This window comes from Ambystoma mexicanum, chromosome 13, assembly GCF_040938575.1.
Source record: "Ambystoma mexicanum isolate Mex_15411 chromosome 13, UKY_AmexF1_1, whole genome shotgun sequence".
NCBI lineage: Eukaryota > Metazoa > Chordata > Amphibia > Caudata > Ambystomatidae > Ambystoma > Ambystoma mexicanum.
In genome coordinates, this window is record NC_090938.1 from 715763708 (window position 1) to 715782116 (window position 18409).

At 60.6% G+C, this 18409-nt stretch overlaps 1 protein-coding gene across 1 annotated transcript in view; it reads right to left on the minus strand.

Moving 5' to 3' along the window:
* Positions 1-18409, minus strand: part of LOC138521780 (nmrA-like family domain-containing protein 1) — a 71458-nt gene that overhangs the window by 52401 nt on the left and 648 nt on the right. The gene's annotated exons all lie outside the window — the stretch shown is intronic.

An 18409-nucleotide genomic window follows, 5' to 3' on the forward strand; every position in this document is an offset into this window, starting at 1 on the left:
TACCCTTCACCTGAGCAGTGTGACGCAGGTCACTCCCGCTGTCTACATGCACGCTGCCACTTCCCTTCACCTGAGCACTGTGACGCAGGTCACTCCCGCTGTCTACCCTTCACCTGAGCACTGTGACGCAGGTCACTCCCGCTTTCTACCCTTCACCTGAGCAGTGTGACGCAGGTCACTCCCGCTGTCTACATGCACGCCGCCACTTCCCTTCACCTGAGCACTGTGACGCAGGTCACTCCCGCTTTCTACCCTTCACCTGAGCAGTGTGACGCAGGTCACTCCCGCTGTCTACCTGCACGCCGCCACTTCCCTTCACCTGAGCAGTGTGACGCAGGTCACTCCCGCTGTCTACATGCACGCCGCCACTTCCCTTCACCTGAGCACTGTGACGCAGGTCACTCCCGCTTTCTACCCTTCACCTGAGCAGTGTGACGCAGGTCACTCCCGCTGTCTACATGCACGCCGCCACTTCCCTTCACCTGAGCACTGTGACGCAGGTCACTCCCGCTTTCTACCCTTCACCTGAGCAGTGTGACGCAGGTCACTCCCGCTGTCTACATGCACGCCGCCACTTCCCTTCACCTGAGCACTGTGACGCAGGTCACTCCCGCTGTCTACATGCACGCCGCCACTTCCCTTCACCTGAGCACTGTGACGCAGGTCACTCCCGCTTTCTACCCTTCACCTGAGCAGTGTGACGCAGGTCACTCCCGCTGTCTACATGCAAGCCGCCACTTCCCTTCACCTGAGCACTGTGACGCAGGTCACTCCCGCTTTCTACCCTTCACCTGAGCAGTGTGACGCAGGTCACTCCCGCTGTCTACATGCACGCCGCCACTTCCCTTCACCTGAGCACTGTGACGCAGGTCACTCCCGCTTTCTACCCTTCACCTGAGCAGTGTGACGCAGGTCACTCCCGCTGTCTACATGCACGCCGCCACTTCCCTTCACCTGAGCACTGTGACGCAGGTCACTCCCGCTTTCTACCCTTCACCTGAGCAGTGTGACGCAGGTCACTCCCGCTGTCTACATGCACGCCGCCACTTCCCTTCACCTGAGCACTGTGACGCAGGTCACTCCCGCTGTCTACATGCACGCCGCCACTTCCCTTCACCTGAGCACTGTGACGCAGGTCACTCCCGCTTTCTACCCTTCACCTGAGCAGTGTGACGCAGGTCACTCCCGCTGTCTACATGCACGCCGCCACTTCCCTTCACCTGAGCACTGTGACGCAGGTCACTCCCGCTGTCTACATGCACGCCGCCACTTCCCTTCACCTGAGCAGTGTGACGCAGGTCACTCCCGCTGTCTACATGCACGCCGCCACTTCCCTTCACCTGAGCAGTGTGACGCAGGTCACTCCCGCTGTCTACATGCACGCCGCCACTTCCCTTCACCTGAGCACTGTGACGCAGGTCACTCCCGCCGCCACTTCCCTTCACCTGAGCACTGTGACGCAGGTCACTCCCGCTGTCTACATGCACGCCGCCACTTCCCTTCACCTGAGCACTGTGACGCAGGTCACTCCCGCTTTCTACATTCCCGCTGTCTACATGCACGCCGCCACTTCCCTTCACCTGAGCACTGTGACGCAGGTCACTCCCGCTGTCTACATGCACGCCGCCACTTCCCTTCACCTGAGCACTGTGACGCAGGTCACTCCCGCTTTCTACCCTTCACCTGAGCAGTGTGACGCAGGTCACTCCCGCTGTCTACATGCACGCCGCCACTTCCCTTCACCTGAGCACTGTGACGCAGGTCACTCCCGCTGTCTACATGCACGCCGCTACTTCCCTTCACCTGAGTACTGTGACGCAGGTCACTCCCGCTTTCTACCCTTCACCTGAGCAGTGTGACGCAGGTCACTCCCGCTGTCTACATGCACGCCGCCACTTCCCTTCACCTGAGCACTGTGACGCAGGTCACTCCCGCTTTCTACACTCCCGCTGTCTACATGCACGCCGCCACTTCCCTACACCTGAGCACTGTGACGCAGGTCACTCCCGCTGTCTACATGCACGCCGCCACTTCCCTTCACCTGAGCACTGTGACGCAGGTCACTCCCGCTTTCTACCCTTCACCTGAGCAGTGTGACGCAGGTCACTCCCGCTGTCTACATGCACGCCGCCACTTCCAGTTCACCTGAGCACTGTGACGCAGGTCACTCCCGCTGTCTACATGCACGCCGCCACTTCCCTTCACCTGAGCACTGTGACGCAGGTCACTCCCGCTGTCTACATGCACGCCGCCATTTCCCTTCACCTCAGCACTGTGACGCAGGTCACTCCCGCTATCTACATGCACGCCGCCACTTCCCTTCACCTGAGCACTGTGACGCAGGTCACTCCCGCTGTCTACATGCACGCCGCCACTTCCCTTCACCTGAGCACTGTGACGCAGGTCACTCCCGCTGTCTACATGCACGCCGGCACTTCCCTCCCGCTGTCTACATGCACGCCGCCACTTCCCTTCACCTGAGCACTGTGACGCAGGTCACTCCCGCTGTCTACATGCACGCCGCCACTTCCCTTCACCTGAGCACTGTGACGCAGGTCACTCCCGCTGTCTACATGCACGCCGCCACTTCCCTTCACCTCAGCACTGTGACGCAGGTCACTCCTGCTGTCTACATGCACGCCGCCACTTCCCTTCACCTGAGCACTGTGACGCAGGTCACTCCCGCTGTCTACATGCACGCCGCCACTTCCCTTCACCTGAGCACTGTGACGCAGGTCACTCCCGCTGTCTACATGCACGCCGCCACTTCCTTTCACCTGAGCACTGTGACGCAGGTCACTCCCGCTTTCTACCCTTCACCTGAGCAGTGTGACGCAGGTCACTCCCGCTGTCTACATGCACGCCGCCACTTCCCTTCACCTGAGCACTGTGACGCAGGTCACTCCCGCTTTCTACACTCCCGCTGTCTACATGCACGCCGCCACTTCCCTTCACCTGAGCACTGTGACGCAGGTCACTCCCGCTGTCTACATGCACGCCGCCACTTCCCTTCACCTGAGCACTGTGACGCAGGTCACTCCCGCTTTCTACCCTTCACCTGAGCAGTGTGACGCAGGTCACTCCCGCTGTCTACATGCACGCCGCCACTTCCCTTCACCTGAGCACTGTGACGCAGGTCACTCCCGCTGTCTACATGCACGCCGCCACTTCCCTTCACCTGAGCACTGTGACGCAGGTCACTCCCGCTTTCTACCCTTCACCTGAGCAGTGTGACGCAGGTCACTCCCGCTGTCTACATGCACGCCGCCACTTCCCTTCACCTGAGCACTGTGACGCAGGTCACTCCCGCTGTCTACATGCACGCCGCCACTTCCCTTCACCTCAGCACTGTGACGCAGGTCACTCCCGCTGTCTACATGCACGCCGCCACTTCCCTTCACCTGAGCACTGTGACGCAGGTCACTCCCGCTGTCTACCCTTCACCTGAGCACTGTGACGCAGGTCACTCCCGCTTTCTACCCTTCACCTGAGCAGTGTGACGCAGGTCACTCCCGCTGTCTACATGCACGCCGCCACTTCCCTTCACCTGAGCACTGTGACGCAGGTCACTCCCGCTGTCTACCCTTCACCTGAGCACTGTGACGCAGGTCACTCCCGCTTTCTACCCTTCACCTGAGCAGTGTGACGCAGGTCACTCCCGCTGTCTACATGCACGCTGCCACTTCCCTTCACCTGAGCACTGTGACGCAGGTCACTCCCGCTGTCTACCCTTCACCTGAGCACTGTGACGCAGGTCACTCCCGCTTTCTACCCTTCACCTGAGCAGTGTGACGCAGGTCACTCCCGCTGTCTACATGCACGCCGCCACTTCCCTTCACCTGAGCACTGTGACGCAGGTCACTCCCGCTGTCTACCCTTCACCTGAGCACTGTGACGCAGGTCACTCCCGCTTTCTACCCTTCACCTGAGCAGTGTGACGCAGGTCACTCCCGCTGTCTACATGCACGCTGCCACTTCCCTTCACCTGAGCACTGTGACGCAGGTCACTCCCGCTGTCTACCCTTCACCTGAGCACTGTGACGCAGGTCACTCCCGCTTTCTACCCTTCACCTGAGCAGTGTGACGCAGGTCACTCCCGCTGTCTACATGCACGCCGCCACTTCCCTTCACCTGAGCACTGTGACGCAGGTCACTCCCGCTTTCTACCCTTCACCTGAGCAGTGTGACGCAGGTCACTCCCGCTGTCTACCTGCACGCCGCCACTTCCCTTCACCTGAGCAGTGTGACGCAGGTCACTCCCGCTGTCTACATGCACGCCGCCACTTCCCTTCACCTGAGCACTGTGACGCAGGTCACTCCCGCTTTCTACCCTTCACCTGAGCAGTGTGACGCAGGTCACTCCCGCTGTCTACATGCACGCCGCCACTTCCCTTCACCTGAGCACTGTGACGCAGGTCACTCCCGCTTTCTACCCTTCACCTGAGCAGTGTGACGCAGGTCACTCCCGCTGTCTACATGCACGCCGCCACTTCCCTTCACCTGAGCACTGTGACGCAGGTCACTCCCGCTGTCTACATGCACGCCGCCACTTCCCTTCACCTGAGCACTGTGACGCAGGTCACTCCCGCTTTCTACCCTTCACCTGAGCAGTGTGACGCAGGTCACTCCCGCTGTCTACATGCAAGCCGCCACTTCCCTTCACCTGAGCACTGTGACGCAGGTCACTCCCGCTTTCTACCCTTCACCTGAGCAGTGTGACGCAGGTCACTCCCGCTGTCTACATGCACGCCGCCACTTCCCTTCACCTGAGCACTGTGACGCAGGTCACTCCCGCTTTCTACCCTTCACCTGAGCAGTGTGACGCAGGTCACTCCCGCTGTCTACATGCACGCCGCCACTTCCCTTCACCTGAGCACTGTGACGCAGGTCACTCCCGCTTTCTACCCTTCACCTGAGCAGTGTGACGCAGGTCACTCCCGCTGTCTACATGCACGCCGCCACTTCCCTTCACCTGAGCACTGTGACGCAGGTCACTCCCGCTGTCTACATGCACGCCGCCACTTCCCTTCACCTGAGCACTGTGACGCAGGTCACTCCCGCTTTCTACCCTTCACCTGAGCAGTGTGACGCAGGTCACTCCCGCTGTCTACATGCACGCCGCCACTTCCCTTCACCTGAGCACTGTGACGCAGGTCACTCCCGCTGTCTACATGCACGCCGCCACTTCCCTTCACCTGAGCAGTGTGACGCAGGTCACTCCCGCTGTCTACATGCACGCCGCCACTTCCCTTCACCTGAGCAGTGTGACGCAGGTCACTCCCGCTGTCTACATGCACGCCGCCACTTCCCTTCACCTGAGCACTGTGACGCAGGTCACTCCCGCCGCCACTTCCCTTCACCTGAGCACTGTGACGCAGGTCACTCCCGCTGTCTACATGCACGCCGCCACTTCCCTTCACCTGAGCACTGTGACGCAGGTCACTCCCGCTTTCTACATTCCCGCTGTCTACATGCACGCCGCCACTTCCCTTCACCTGAGCACTGTGACGCAGGTCACTCCCGCTGTCTACATGCACGCCGCCACTTCCCTTCACCTGAGCACTGTGACGCAGGTCACTCCCGCTTTCTACCCTTCACCTGAGCAGTGTGACGCAGGTCACTCCCGCTGTCTACATGCACGCCGCCACTTCCCTTCACCTGAGCACTGTGACGCAGGTCACTCCCGCTGTCTACATGCACGCCGCTACTTCCCTTCACCTGAGTACTGTGACGCAGGTCACTCCCGCTTTCTACCCTTCACCTGAGCAGTGTGACGCAGGTCACTCCCGCTGTCTACATGCACGCCGCCACTTCCCTTCACCTGAGCACTGTGACGCAGGTCACTCCCGCTTTCTACACTCCCGCTGTCTACATGCACGCCGCCACTTCCCTACACCTGAGCACTGTGACGCAGGTCACTCCCGCTGTCTACATGCACGCCGCCACTTCCCTTCACCTGAGCACTGTGACGCAGGTCACTCCCGCTTTCTACCCTTCACCTGAGCAGTGTGACGCAGGTCACTCCCGCTGTCTACATGCACGCCGCCACTTCCAGTTCACCTGAGCACTGTGACGCAGGTCACTCCCGCTGTCTACATGCACGCCGCCACTTCCCTTCACCTGAGCACTGTGACGCAGGTCACTCCCGCTGTCTACATGCACGCCGCCATTTCCCTTCACCTCAGCACTGTGACGCAGGTCACTCCCGCTATCTACATGCACGCCGCCACTTCCCTTCACCTGAGCACTGTGACGCAGGTCACTCCCGCTGTCTACATGCACGCCGCCACTTCCCTTCACCTGAGCACTGTGACGCAGGTCACTCCCGCTGTCTACATGCACGCCGGCACTTCCCTCCCGCTGTCTACATGCACGCCGCCACTTCCCTTCACCTGAGCACTGTGACGCAGGTCACTCCCGCTGTCTACATGCACGCCGCCACTTCCCTTCACCTGAGCACTGTGACGCAGGTCACTCCCGCTGTCTACATGCACGCCGCCACTTCCCTTCACCTCAGCACTGTGACGCAGGTCACTCCTGCTGTCTACATGCACGCCGCCACTTCCCTTCACCTGAGCACTGTGACGCAGGTCACTCCCGCTGTCTACATGCACGCCGCCACTTCCCTTCACCTGAGCACTGTGACGCAGGTCACTCCCGCTGTCTACATGCACGCCGCCACTTCCTTTCACCTGAGCACTGTGACGCAGGTCACTCCCGCTTTCTACCCTTCACCTGAGCAGTGTGACGCAGGTCACTCCCGCTGTCTACATGCACGCCGCCACTTCCCTTCACCTGAGCACTGTGACGCAGGTCACTCCCGCTTTCTACACTCCCGCTGTCTACATGCACGCCGCCACTTCCCTTCACCTGAGCACTGTGACGCAGGTCACTCCCGCTGTCTACATGCACGCCGCCACTTCCCTTCACCTGAGCACTGTGACGCAGGTCACTCCCGCTTTCTACCCTTCACCTGAGCAGTGTGACGCAGGTCACTCCCGCTGTCTACATGCACGCCGCCACTTCCCTTCACCTGAGCACTGTGACGCAGGTCACTCCCGCTGTCTACATGCACGCCGCCACTTCCCTTCACCTGAGCACTGTGACGCAGGTCACTCCCGCTGTCTACATGCACGCCGCCACTTCCCTTCACCTCAGCACTGTGACGCAGGTCACTCCCGCTATCTACATGCACGCCGCCACTTCCCTTCACCTGAGCACTGTGACGCAGGTCACTCCCGCTGTCTACATGCACGCCGCCACTTCCCTTCACCTGAGCACTGTGACGCAGGTCACTCCCGCTGTCTACATGCACGCCGCCACTTCCCTCCCGCTGTCTACATGCACGCCGCCACTTCCCTTCACCTGAGCACTGTGACGCAGGTCACTCCCGCTGTCTACATGCACGCCGCCACTTCCCTTCACCTGAGCACTGTGACGCAGGTCACTCCCGCTGTCTACATGCACGCCGCCACTTCCCTTCACCTCAGCACTGTGACGCAGGTCACTCCCGCTGTCTACATGCACGCCGCCACTTCCCTTCACCTGAGCACTGTGACGCAGGTCACTCCCGCTGTCTACATGCACGCCGCCACTTCCCTTCACCTGAGCACTGTGACGCAGGTCACTCCCGCTGTCTACATGCACGCCGCCACTTCCTTTCACCTGAGCACTGTGACGCAGGTCACTCCCGCTTTCTACCCTTCACCTGAGCAGTGTGACGCAGGTCACTCCCGCTGTCTACATGCACGCCGCCACTTCCCTTCACCTGAGCACTGTGACGCAGGTCACTCCCGCTGTCTACATGCACGCCGCCACTTCCCTTCACCTGAGCACTGTGACGCAGGTCACTCCCGCTGTCTACATGCACGCCGCCACTTCCCTTCACCTGAGCACTGTGACGCAGGTCACTCCCGCTGTCTACATGCACGCCGCCACTTCCCTTCACCTGAGCACTGTGACGCAGGTCACTCCCGCTGTCTACATGCACGCCGCCACTTCCCTTCACCTCAGCACTGTGACGCAGGTCACTCCCGCTGTCTGCATGCACGCCGCCACTTCCCTTCACCTGAGCACTGTGACGCAGGTCACTCCCACTGTCTACATGCACGCCGCCACTTCCCTTCACCTGAGCACTGTGACGCAGGTCACTCCCGCTTTCTACCCTTCACCTGAGCAGTGTGACGCAGGTCACTCCCGCTGTCTACATGCACGCCGCCACTTCCCTTCACCTGAGCACTGTGACGCAGGTCACTCCCGCTTTCTACCCTTCACCTGAGCAGTGTGACGCAGGTCACTCCCGCTGTCTACATGCACGCCGCCACTTCCCTTCACCTGAGCACTGTGACGCAGGTCACTCCCGCTGTCTACATGCACGCCGCCACTTCCCTTCACCTGAGCATTGTGACGCAAGTCACTCCCGCTGTCTACATGCACGCCGCCACTTCCCTTCACCTGAGCACTGTGACGCAGGTCACTCCCGCTGTCTACATGCACGCCGCCACTTCCCTTCACCTGAGCACTGTGACGCAGGTCACTCCCGCTTTCTACCCTTCACCTGAGCAGTGTGACGCAGGTCACTCCCGCTGTCTACATGCACGCCGCCACTTCCCTTCACCTGAGCACTGTGACGCAGGTCACTCCCGCTTTCTACCCTTCACCTGAGCAGTGTGACACAGGTCACTCCCGCTGTCTACATGCACGCTGCCACTTCCCTTCACCTGAGCACTGTGACGCAGGTCACTCCCGCTGTCTACATGCACGCCGCCACTTCCCTTCACCTGAGCATTGTGACGCAGGTCACTCCCGCTGTCTACATGCACGCCGCCACTTCCCTTCACCTGAGCACTTTGACGCAGGTCACTCCCGCTTTCTACCCTTCACCTGAGCAGTGTGACGCAGGTCACTCCCGCTGTCTACATGCACGCCGCCACTTCCCTTCACCTGAGCACTGTGACGCAGGTCACTACCGCTGTCTACATGCACGCCCCCACTTCCCTTCACCTGAGCACTGTGACGCAGGTCACTCCCGCTTTCTACCCTTCACCTGAGCACTGTGACGCAGGTCACTCCCGCTGTCTACATGCACGCCGCCACTTCCCTTCACCTGAGCACTGGGACGCAGATCACTCCCGCTGTCTACATGCACGCCGCCACTTCCCTTCACCTGAGCACTGTGACGCAGGTCACTCCCGCTTTCTACCCTTCACCTGAGCAGTGTGACGCAGGTCACTCCCGCTGTCTACATGCAAGCCGCCACTTCCCTTCACCTGAGCACTGTGACGCAGGTCACTCCCGCTGTCTACATGCACGCTGCCACTTCCCTTCACCTGAGCACTGTGACGCAGGTCACTCCCGCTTTCTACCCTTCACCTGAGCAGTGTGACGCAGGTCACTCCCGCTGTCTACATGCACGCCGCCACTTCCCTTCACCTGAGCACTGTGACGCAGGTCACTCCCGCTGTCTACATGCACGCCGCCACTTCCCTTCACCTGAGCACTGTGACGCAGGTCACTCCCGCTTTCTACCCTTCACCTGAGCACTGTGACGCAGGTCACTCCCGCTGTCTACATGCACGCCGCCACTTCCCTTCACCTGAGCACTGTGACGCAGGTCACTCCCGCTTTCTACCCTTCACCTGAGCAGTGTGACGCAGGTCACTCCCGCTGTCTACATGCACGCCGCCACTTCCCTTCACCTGAGCACTGTGACGCAGGTCACTCCCGCTGTCTACATGCACGCTGCCACTTCCCTTCACCTGAGCACTGTGACGCAGGTCACTCCCGCTTTCTACCCTTCACCTGAGCAGTGTGACGCAGGTCACTCCCGCTGTCTACATGCACGCCGCCACTTCCCTTCACCTGAGCACTGTGACGCAGGTCACTCCCGCTTTCTACACTCCCGCTGTCTACATGCACGCCGCCACTTCCCTCCCGCTGTCTACATGCACGCCGCCACTTCCCTTCACCTGAGCACTGTGACGCAGGTCACTCCCGCTGTCTACATGCACGCCGCCACTTCCCTTCACCTGAGCACTGTGACGCAGGTCACTCCCGCTGTCTACATGCACGCCGCCACTTCCCTTCACCTCAGCACTGTGACGGAGGTCACTCCCGCTGTCTACATGCACGCCGCCACTTCCCTTCACCTGAGCACTGTGACGCAGGTCACTCCCGCTTTCTACCCTTCACCTGAGCAGTGTGACGCAGGTCACTCCCGCTGTCTACATGCACGCCGCCACTTCCCTTCACCTGAGCACTGTGACGCAGGTCACTCCCGCTGTCTACATGCACGCCGCCACTTCCCTTCACCTGAGCACTGTGACGCAGGTCACTCCCGCTGTCTACATGCACGCCGCCACTTCCCTTCACCTCAGCACTGTGACGCAGGTCACTCCCGCTATCTACATGCACGCCGCCACTTCCCTTCACCTGAGCACTGTGACGCAGGTCACTCCCGCTGTCTACATGCACGCCGCCACTTCCCTTCACCTGAGCACTGTGACGCAGGTCACTCCCGCTGTCTACATACACGCCGCCACTTCCCTCCCGCTGTCTACATGCACGCCGCCACTTCCCTTCACCTGAGCACTGTGACGCAGGTCACTCCCGCTGTCTACATGCACGCCGCCACTTCCCTTCACCTGAGCACTGTGACGCAGGTCACTCCCGCTGTCTACATGCACGCCGCCACTTCCCTTCACCTCAGCACTGTGACGCAGGTCACTCCCGCTGTCTACATGCACGCCGCCACTTCCCTTCACCTGAGCACTGTGACGCAGGTCACTCCCGCTGTCTACATGCACGCCGCCACTTCCCTTCACCTGAGCACTGTGACGCAGGTCACTCCCGCTGTCTACATGCACGCCGCCACTTCCTTTCACCTGAGCACTGTGACGCAGGTCACTCCCGCTTTCTACCCTTCACCTGAGCAGTGTGACGCAGGTCACTCCCGCTGTCTACATGCACGCCGCCACTTCCCTTCACCTGAGCACTGTGACGCAGGTCACTCCCGCTGTCTACATGCACGCCGCCACTTCCCTTCACCTGAGCACTGTGACGCAGGTCACTCCCGCTGTCTACATGCACGCCGCCACTTCCCTTCACCTGAGCACTGTGACGCAGGTCACTCCCGCTGTCTACATGCACGCCGCCACTTCCCTTCACCTGAGCACTGTGACGCAGGTCACTCCCGCTGTCTACATGCACGCCGCCACTTCCCTTCACCTCAGCACTGTGACGCAGGTCACTCCCGCTGTCTGCATGCACGCCGCCACTTCCCTTCACCTGAGCACTGTGACGCAGGTCACTCCCACTGTCTACATGCACGCCGCCACTTCCCTTCACCTGAGCACTGTGACGCAGGTCACTCCCGCTTTCTACCCTTCACCTGAGCAGTGTGACGCAGGTCACTCCCGCTGTCTACATGCACGCCGCCACTTCCCTTCACCTGAGCACTGTGACGCAGGTCACTCCCGCTTTCTACCCTTCACCTGAGCAGTGTGACGCAGGTCACTCCCGCTGTCTACATGCACGCCGCCACTTCCCTTCACCTGAGCACTGTGACGCAGGTCACTCCCGCTGTCTACATGCACGCCGCCACTTCCCTTCACCTGAGCATTGTGACGCAAGTCACTCCCGCTGTCTACATGCACGCCGCCACTTCCCTTCACCTGAGCACTGTGACGCAGGTCACTCCCGCTGTCTACATGCACGCCGCCACTTCCCTTCACCTGAGCACTGTGACGCAGGTCACTCCCGCTTTCTACCCTTCACCTGAGCAGTGTGACGCAGGTCACTCCCGCTGTCTACATGCACGCCGCCACTTCCCTTCACCTGAGCACTGTGACGCAGGTCACTCCCGCTTTCTACCCTTCACCTGAGCAGTGTGACACAGGTCACTCCCGCTGTCTACATGCACGCTGCCACTTCCCTTCACCTGAGCACTGTGACGCAGGTCACTCCCGCTGTCTACATGCACGCCGCCACTTCCCTTCACCTGAGCATTGTGACGCAGGTCACTCCCGCTGTCTACATGCACGCCGCCACTTCCCTTCACCTGAGCACTTTGACGCAGGTCACTCCCGCTTTCTACCCTTCACCTGAGCAGTGTGACGCAGGTCACTCCCGCTGTCTACATGCACGCCGCCACTTCCCTTCACCTGAGCACTGTGACGCAGGTCACTACCGCTGTCTACATGCACGCCCCCACTTCCCTTCACCTGAGCACTGTGACGCAGGTCACTCCCGCTTTCTACCCTTCACCTGAGCACTGTGACGCAGGTCACTCCCGCTGTCTACATGCACGCCGCCACTTCCCTTCACCTGAGCACTGGGACGCAGATCACTCCCGCTGTCTACATGCACGCCGCCACTTCCCTTCACCTGAGCACTGTGACGCAGGTCACTCCCGCTTTCTACCCTTCACCTGAGCAGTGTGACGCAGGTCACTCCCGCTGTCTACATGCAAGCCGCCACTTCCCTTCACCTGAGCACTGTGACGCAGGTCACTCCCGCTGTCTACATGCACGCTGCCACTTCCCTTCACCTGAGCACTGTGACGCAGGTCACTCCCGCTTTCTACCCTTCACCTGAGCAGTGTGACGCAGGTCACTCCCGCTGTCTACATGCACGCCGCCACTTCCCTTCACCTGAGCACTGTGACGCAGGTCACTCCCGCTGTCTACATGCACGCCGCCACTTCCCTTCACCTGAGCACTGTGACGCAGGTCACTCCCGCTTTCTACCCTTCACCTGAGCACTGTGACGCAGGTCACTCCCGCTGTCTACATGCACGCCGCCACTTCCCTTCACCTGAGCACTGTGACGCAGGTCACTCCCGCTTTCTACCCTTCACCTGAGCAGTGTGACGCAGGTCACTCCCGCTGTCTACATGCACGCCGCCACTTCCCTTCACCTGAGCACTGTGACGCAGGTCACTCCCGCTGTCTACATGCACGCTGCCACTTCCCTTCACCTGAGCACTGTGACGCAGGTCACTCCCGCTTTCTACCCTTCACCTGAGCAGTGTGACGCAGGTCACTCCCGCTGTCTACATGCACGCCGCCACTTCCCTTCACCTGAGCACTGTGACGCAGGTCACTCCCGCTTTCTACACTCCCGCTGTCTACATGCACGCCGCCACTTCCCTCCCGCTGTCTACATGCACGCCGCCACTTCCCTTCACCTGAGCACTGTGACGCAGGTCACTCCCGCTGTCTACATGCACGCCGCCACTTCCCTTCACCTGAGCACTGTGACGCAGGTCACTCCCGCTGTCTACATGCACGCCGCCACTTCCCTTCACCTCAGCACTGTGACGGAGGTCACTCCCGCTGTCTACATGCACGCCGCCACTTCCCTTCACCTGAGCACTGTGACGCAGGTCACTCCCGCTGTCTACATGCACGCCGCTACTTCCCTTCACCTGAGCACTGTGACGCAGGTCACTCCCGCTGTCTACATGCACGCCGCCACTTCCCTTCACCTGAGCACTGTGACGCAGGTCACTCCCGCTTTCTACCCTTCACCTGAGCAGTGTGACGCAGGTCACTCCCGCTGTCTACATGCACGCCGCCACTTCCCTTCACCTGAGCACTGTGACGCAGGTCACTCCCGCTGTCTACATGCACGCCGCCACTTCCCTTCACCTGAGCACTGTGACGCAGGTCACTCCCGCTGTCTACATGCACGCCGCCACTTCCCTTCACCTGAGCACTGTGACGCAGGTCACTCCCGCTGTCTACATGCACGCCGCCACTTCCCTTCACCTGAGCACTGTGACGCAGGTCACTCCCGCTGTCTACATGCACGCCGCCACTTCCCTTCACCTGAGCACTGTGACGCAGGTCACTCCCGCTGTCTACATGCACGCCGCCACTTCCCTTCACCTCAGCACTGTGACGCAGGTCACTCCCGCTGTCTGCATGCACGCCGCCATTTCCCTTCACCTGAGCACTGTGACGCAGGTCACTCCCACTGTCTACATGCACGCCACCACTTCCCTTCACCTGAGCACTGTGACGCAGGTCACTCCCGCTTTCTACCCTTCACCTGAGCAGTGTGACGCAGGTCACTCCCGCTGTCTACATGCACGCCACCACTTCCCTTCACCTGAGCACTGTGACGCAGGTCACTCCCGCTTTCTACCCTTCACCTGAGCAGTGTGACGCAGGTCACTCCCGCTGTCTACATGCACGCCGCCACTTCCCTTCACCTGAGCACTGTGACGCAGGTCACTCCCGCTGTCTACATGCACGCCGCCACTTCCCTTCACCTGAGCATTGTGACGCAAGTCACTCCCGCTGTCTACATGCACGCCGCCACTTCCCTTCACCTGAGCACTGTGACGCAGGTCACTCCCGCTGTCTACATGCACGCCGCCACTTCCCTTCACCTGAGCACTGTGACGCAGGTCACTCCCGCTTTCTACCCTTCACCTGAGCAGTGTGACACAGGTCACTCCCGCTGTCTACATGCACGCCGCCACTTCCCTTCACCTGAGCACTGTGACGCAGGTCACTCCCGCTTTCTACCCTTCACCTGAGCAGTGTGACGCAGGTCACTCCCGCTGTCTACATGCACGCCGCCACTTCCCTTCACCTGAGCACTGTGACGCAGGTCACTCCCGCTGTCTACATGCACGCCGCCACTTCCCTTCACCTGAGCATTGTGACGCAGGTCACTCCCGCTGTCTACATGCACGCCGCCACTTCCCTTCACCTGAGCACTGTGACGCAGGTCACTCCCGCTTTCTACCCTTCACCTGAGCAGTGTGACGCAGGTCACTCCCGCTGCCTACATGCACGCCGCCACTTCCCTTCACCTGAGCACTGTGACGCAGGTCACTACCGCTGTCTACATGCACGCCCCCACTTCCCTTCACCTGAGCACTGTGACGCAGGTCACTCCCGCTTTCTACCCTTCACCTGAGCAGTGTGACGCAGGTCACTCCCGCTGTCTACATGCACGCCGCCACTTCCCTTCACCTGAGCACTGGGACGCAGATCACTCCCGCTGTCTACATGCACGCCGCCACTTCCCTTCACCTGAGCACTGTGACGCAGGTCACTCCCGCTTTCTACCCTTCACCTGAGCAGTGTGACGCAGGTCACTCCCGCTGTCTACATGCAAGCCGCCACTTCCCTTCACCTGAGCACTGTGACGCAGGTCACTCCCGCTGTCTACATGCACGCCGCCACTTCCCTTCACCTGAGCACTGTGACGCAGGTCACTCCCGCTTTCTACCCTTCACCTGAGCAGTGTGACGCAGGTCACTCCCGCTGTCTACATGCACGCCGCCACTTCCCTTCACCTGAGCACTGTGACGCAGGTCACTCCCGCTGTCTACATGCACGCCGCCACTTCCCTTCACCTGAGCACTGTGACGCAGGTCACTCCCGCTTTCTACCCTTCACCTGAGCACTGTGACGCAGGTCACTCCCGCTGTCTACATGCACACCGCCACTTCCCTTCACCTGAGCACTGTGACGCAGGTCACTCCCGCTTTCTACCCTTCACCTGAGCAGTGTGACGCAGGTCACTCCCGCTGTCTACATGCACGCCGCCACTTCCCTTCACCTGAGCACTGTGACGCAGGTCACTCCCGCTTTCTACCCTTCACCTGAGCAGTGTGACGCAGGTCACTCCCGCTGTCTACATGCACGCCGCCACTTCCCTTCACCTGAGCACTGTGACACAGGTCACTGCTGCTTTCTACACTCCCGCTGTCTACATGCACGCCGCCACTTCCCTCCCGCTGTCTACATGCACGCCGCCACTTCCCTTCACCTGAGCACTGTGACGCAGGTCACTCCCGCTGTCTACATGCACGCCGCCACTTCCCTTCACCTGAGCACTGTGACGCAGGTCACTCCCGCTGTCTACATGCACGCCGCCACTTCCCTTCACCTCAGCACTGTGACGCAGGTCACTCCCGCTGTCTACATGCACGCCGCCACTTCCCTTCACCTGAGCACTGTGACGCAGGTCACTCCCGCTGTCTACATGCACGCCGCCACTTCCCTTCACCTGAGCACTGTGACGCAGGTCACTCCCGCTGTCTACATGCACGCCGCCACTTCCCTTCACCTGAACACTGTGACGCAGGTCACTCCCGCTTTCTACCCTTCACCTGAGCAGTGTGACGCAGGTCACTCCCGCTGTCTACATGCACGCCGCCACTTCCCTTCACCTGAGCACTGTGACGCAGGTCACTCCCGCTGTCTACATGCACGCCGCCACTTCCCTTCACCTGAGCACTGTGACGCAGGTCACTCCCGCTGTCTACATGCACGCCGCCACTTCCCTTCACCTGAGCACTGTGACGCAGGTCACTCCCGCTGTCTACATGCACGCCGCCACTTCCTTTCACCTGAGCACTGTGACGCAGGTCACTCCCGCTTTCTACCCTTCACCTGAGCAGTGTGACGCAGGTCACTCCCGCTGTCTACATGCACGCCGCCACTTCCCTTCACCTGAGCACTGTGACGCAGGTCACTCCCGCTGTCTACATGCACGCCGCCACTTCCCTTCACCTGAGCACTGTGACGCAGGTCACTCCCGCTGTCTACATGCACGCCGCCACTTCCCTTCACCTGAGCACTGTGACGCAGGTCACTCCCGCTGTCTACATGCACGCCGCCACTTCCCTTCACCTGAGCACTGTGACGCAGGTCACTCCCGCTGTCTACATGCACGCCGCCACTTCCCTTCACCTCAGCACTGTGACGCAGGTCACTCCCGCTGTCTGCATGCACGCCGCCACTTCCCTTCACCTGAGCACTGTGACGCAGGTCACTCCCACTGTCTACATGCACGCCGCCACTTCCCTTCACCTGAGCACTGTGACGCAGGTCACTCCCGCTTTCTACCCTTCACCTGAGCAGTGTGACGCAGGTCACTCCCGCTGTCTACATGCACGCCGCCACTTCCCTTCACCTGAGCACTGTGACGCAGGTCACTCCCGCTTTCTACCCTTCACCTGAGCAGTGTGACGCAGGTCACTCCCGCTGTCTACATGCACGCCGCCACTTCCCTTCACCTGAGCACTGTGACGCAGGTCACTCCCGCTGTCTACATGCACGCCGCCACTTCCCTTCACCTGAGCATTGTGACGCAAGTCACTCCCGCTGTCTACATGCACGCCGCCACTTCCCTTCACCTGAGCACTGTGACGCAGGTCACTCCCGCTGTCTACATGCACGCCGCCACTTCCCTTCACCTGAGCACTGTGACGCAGGTCACTCCCGCTTTCTACCCTTCACCTGAGCAGTGTGACGCAGGTCACTCCCGCTGTCTACATGCACGCCGCCACTTCCCTTCACCTGAGCACTGTGACGCAGGTCACTCCCGCTTTCTACCCTTCACCTGAGCAGTGTGACGCAGGTCACTCCCGCTGTCTACATGCACGCCGCCACTTCCCTTCACCTGAGCACTGTGACGCAGGTCACTCCCGCTGTCTACATGCACGCCGCCACTTCCCTTCACCTGAGCATTGTGACGCAGGTCACTCCCGCTGTCTACATGCACGCCGCCACTTCCCTTCACCTGAGCACTGTGACGCAGGTCACTCCCGCTTTCTACCCTTCACCTGAGCAGTGTGACGCAGGTCACTCCCGCTGTCTACATGCACGCCGCCACTTCCCTTCACCTGAGCACTGTGACGCAGGTCACTACCGCTGTCTACATGCACGCCCCCACTTCCCTTCACCTGAGCACTGTGACGCAGGTCACTCCCGCTTTCTACCCTTCACCTGAGCACTGTGACGCAGGTCACTCCCGCTGTCTACATGCACGCCGCCACTTCCCTTCACCTGAGCACTGGGACGCAGATCACTCCCGCTGTCTACATGCACGCCGCCACTTCCCTTCACCTGAGCACTGTGACGCAGGTCACTCCCGCTTTCTACCCTTCACCTGAGCAGTGTGACGCAGGTCACTCCCGCTATCTACATGCAAGCCGCCACTTCCCTTCACCTGAGCACTGTGACGCAGGACACTCCCGCTGTCTACATGCACGCCGCCACTTCCCTTCACCTGAGCACTGTGACGCAGGTCACTCCCGCTTTCTACCCTTCACCTGAGCAGTGTGACGCAGGTCACTCCCGCTGTCTACATGCACGCCGCCACTTCCCTTCACCTGAGCACTGTGACGCAGGTCACTCCCGCTGTCTACATGCACGCCGCCACTTCCCTTCACCTGAGCACTGTGACGCAGGTCACTCCCGCTTTCTACCCTTCACCTGAGCACTGTGACGCAGGTCACTCCCGCTGTCTACATGCACGCCGCCACTTCCCTTCACCTGAGCACTGTGACGCAGGTCACTCCCGCTTTCTACCCTTCACCTGAGCAGTGTGACGCAGGTCACTCCCGCTGTCTACATGCACGCCGCCACTTCCCTTCACCTGA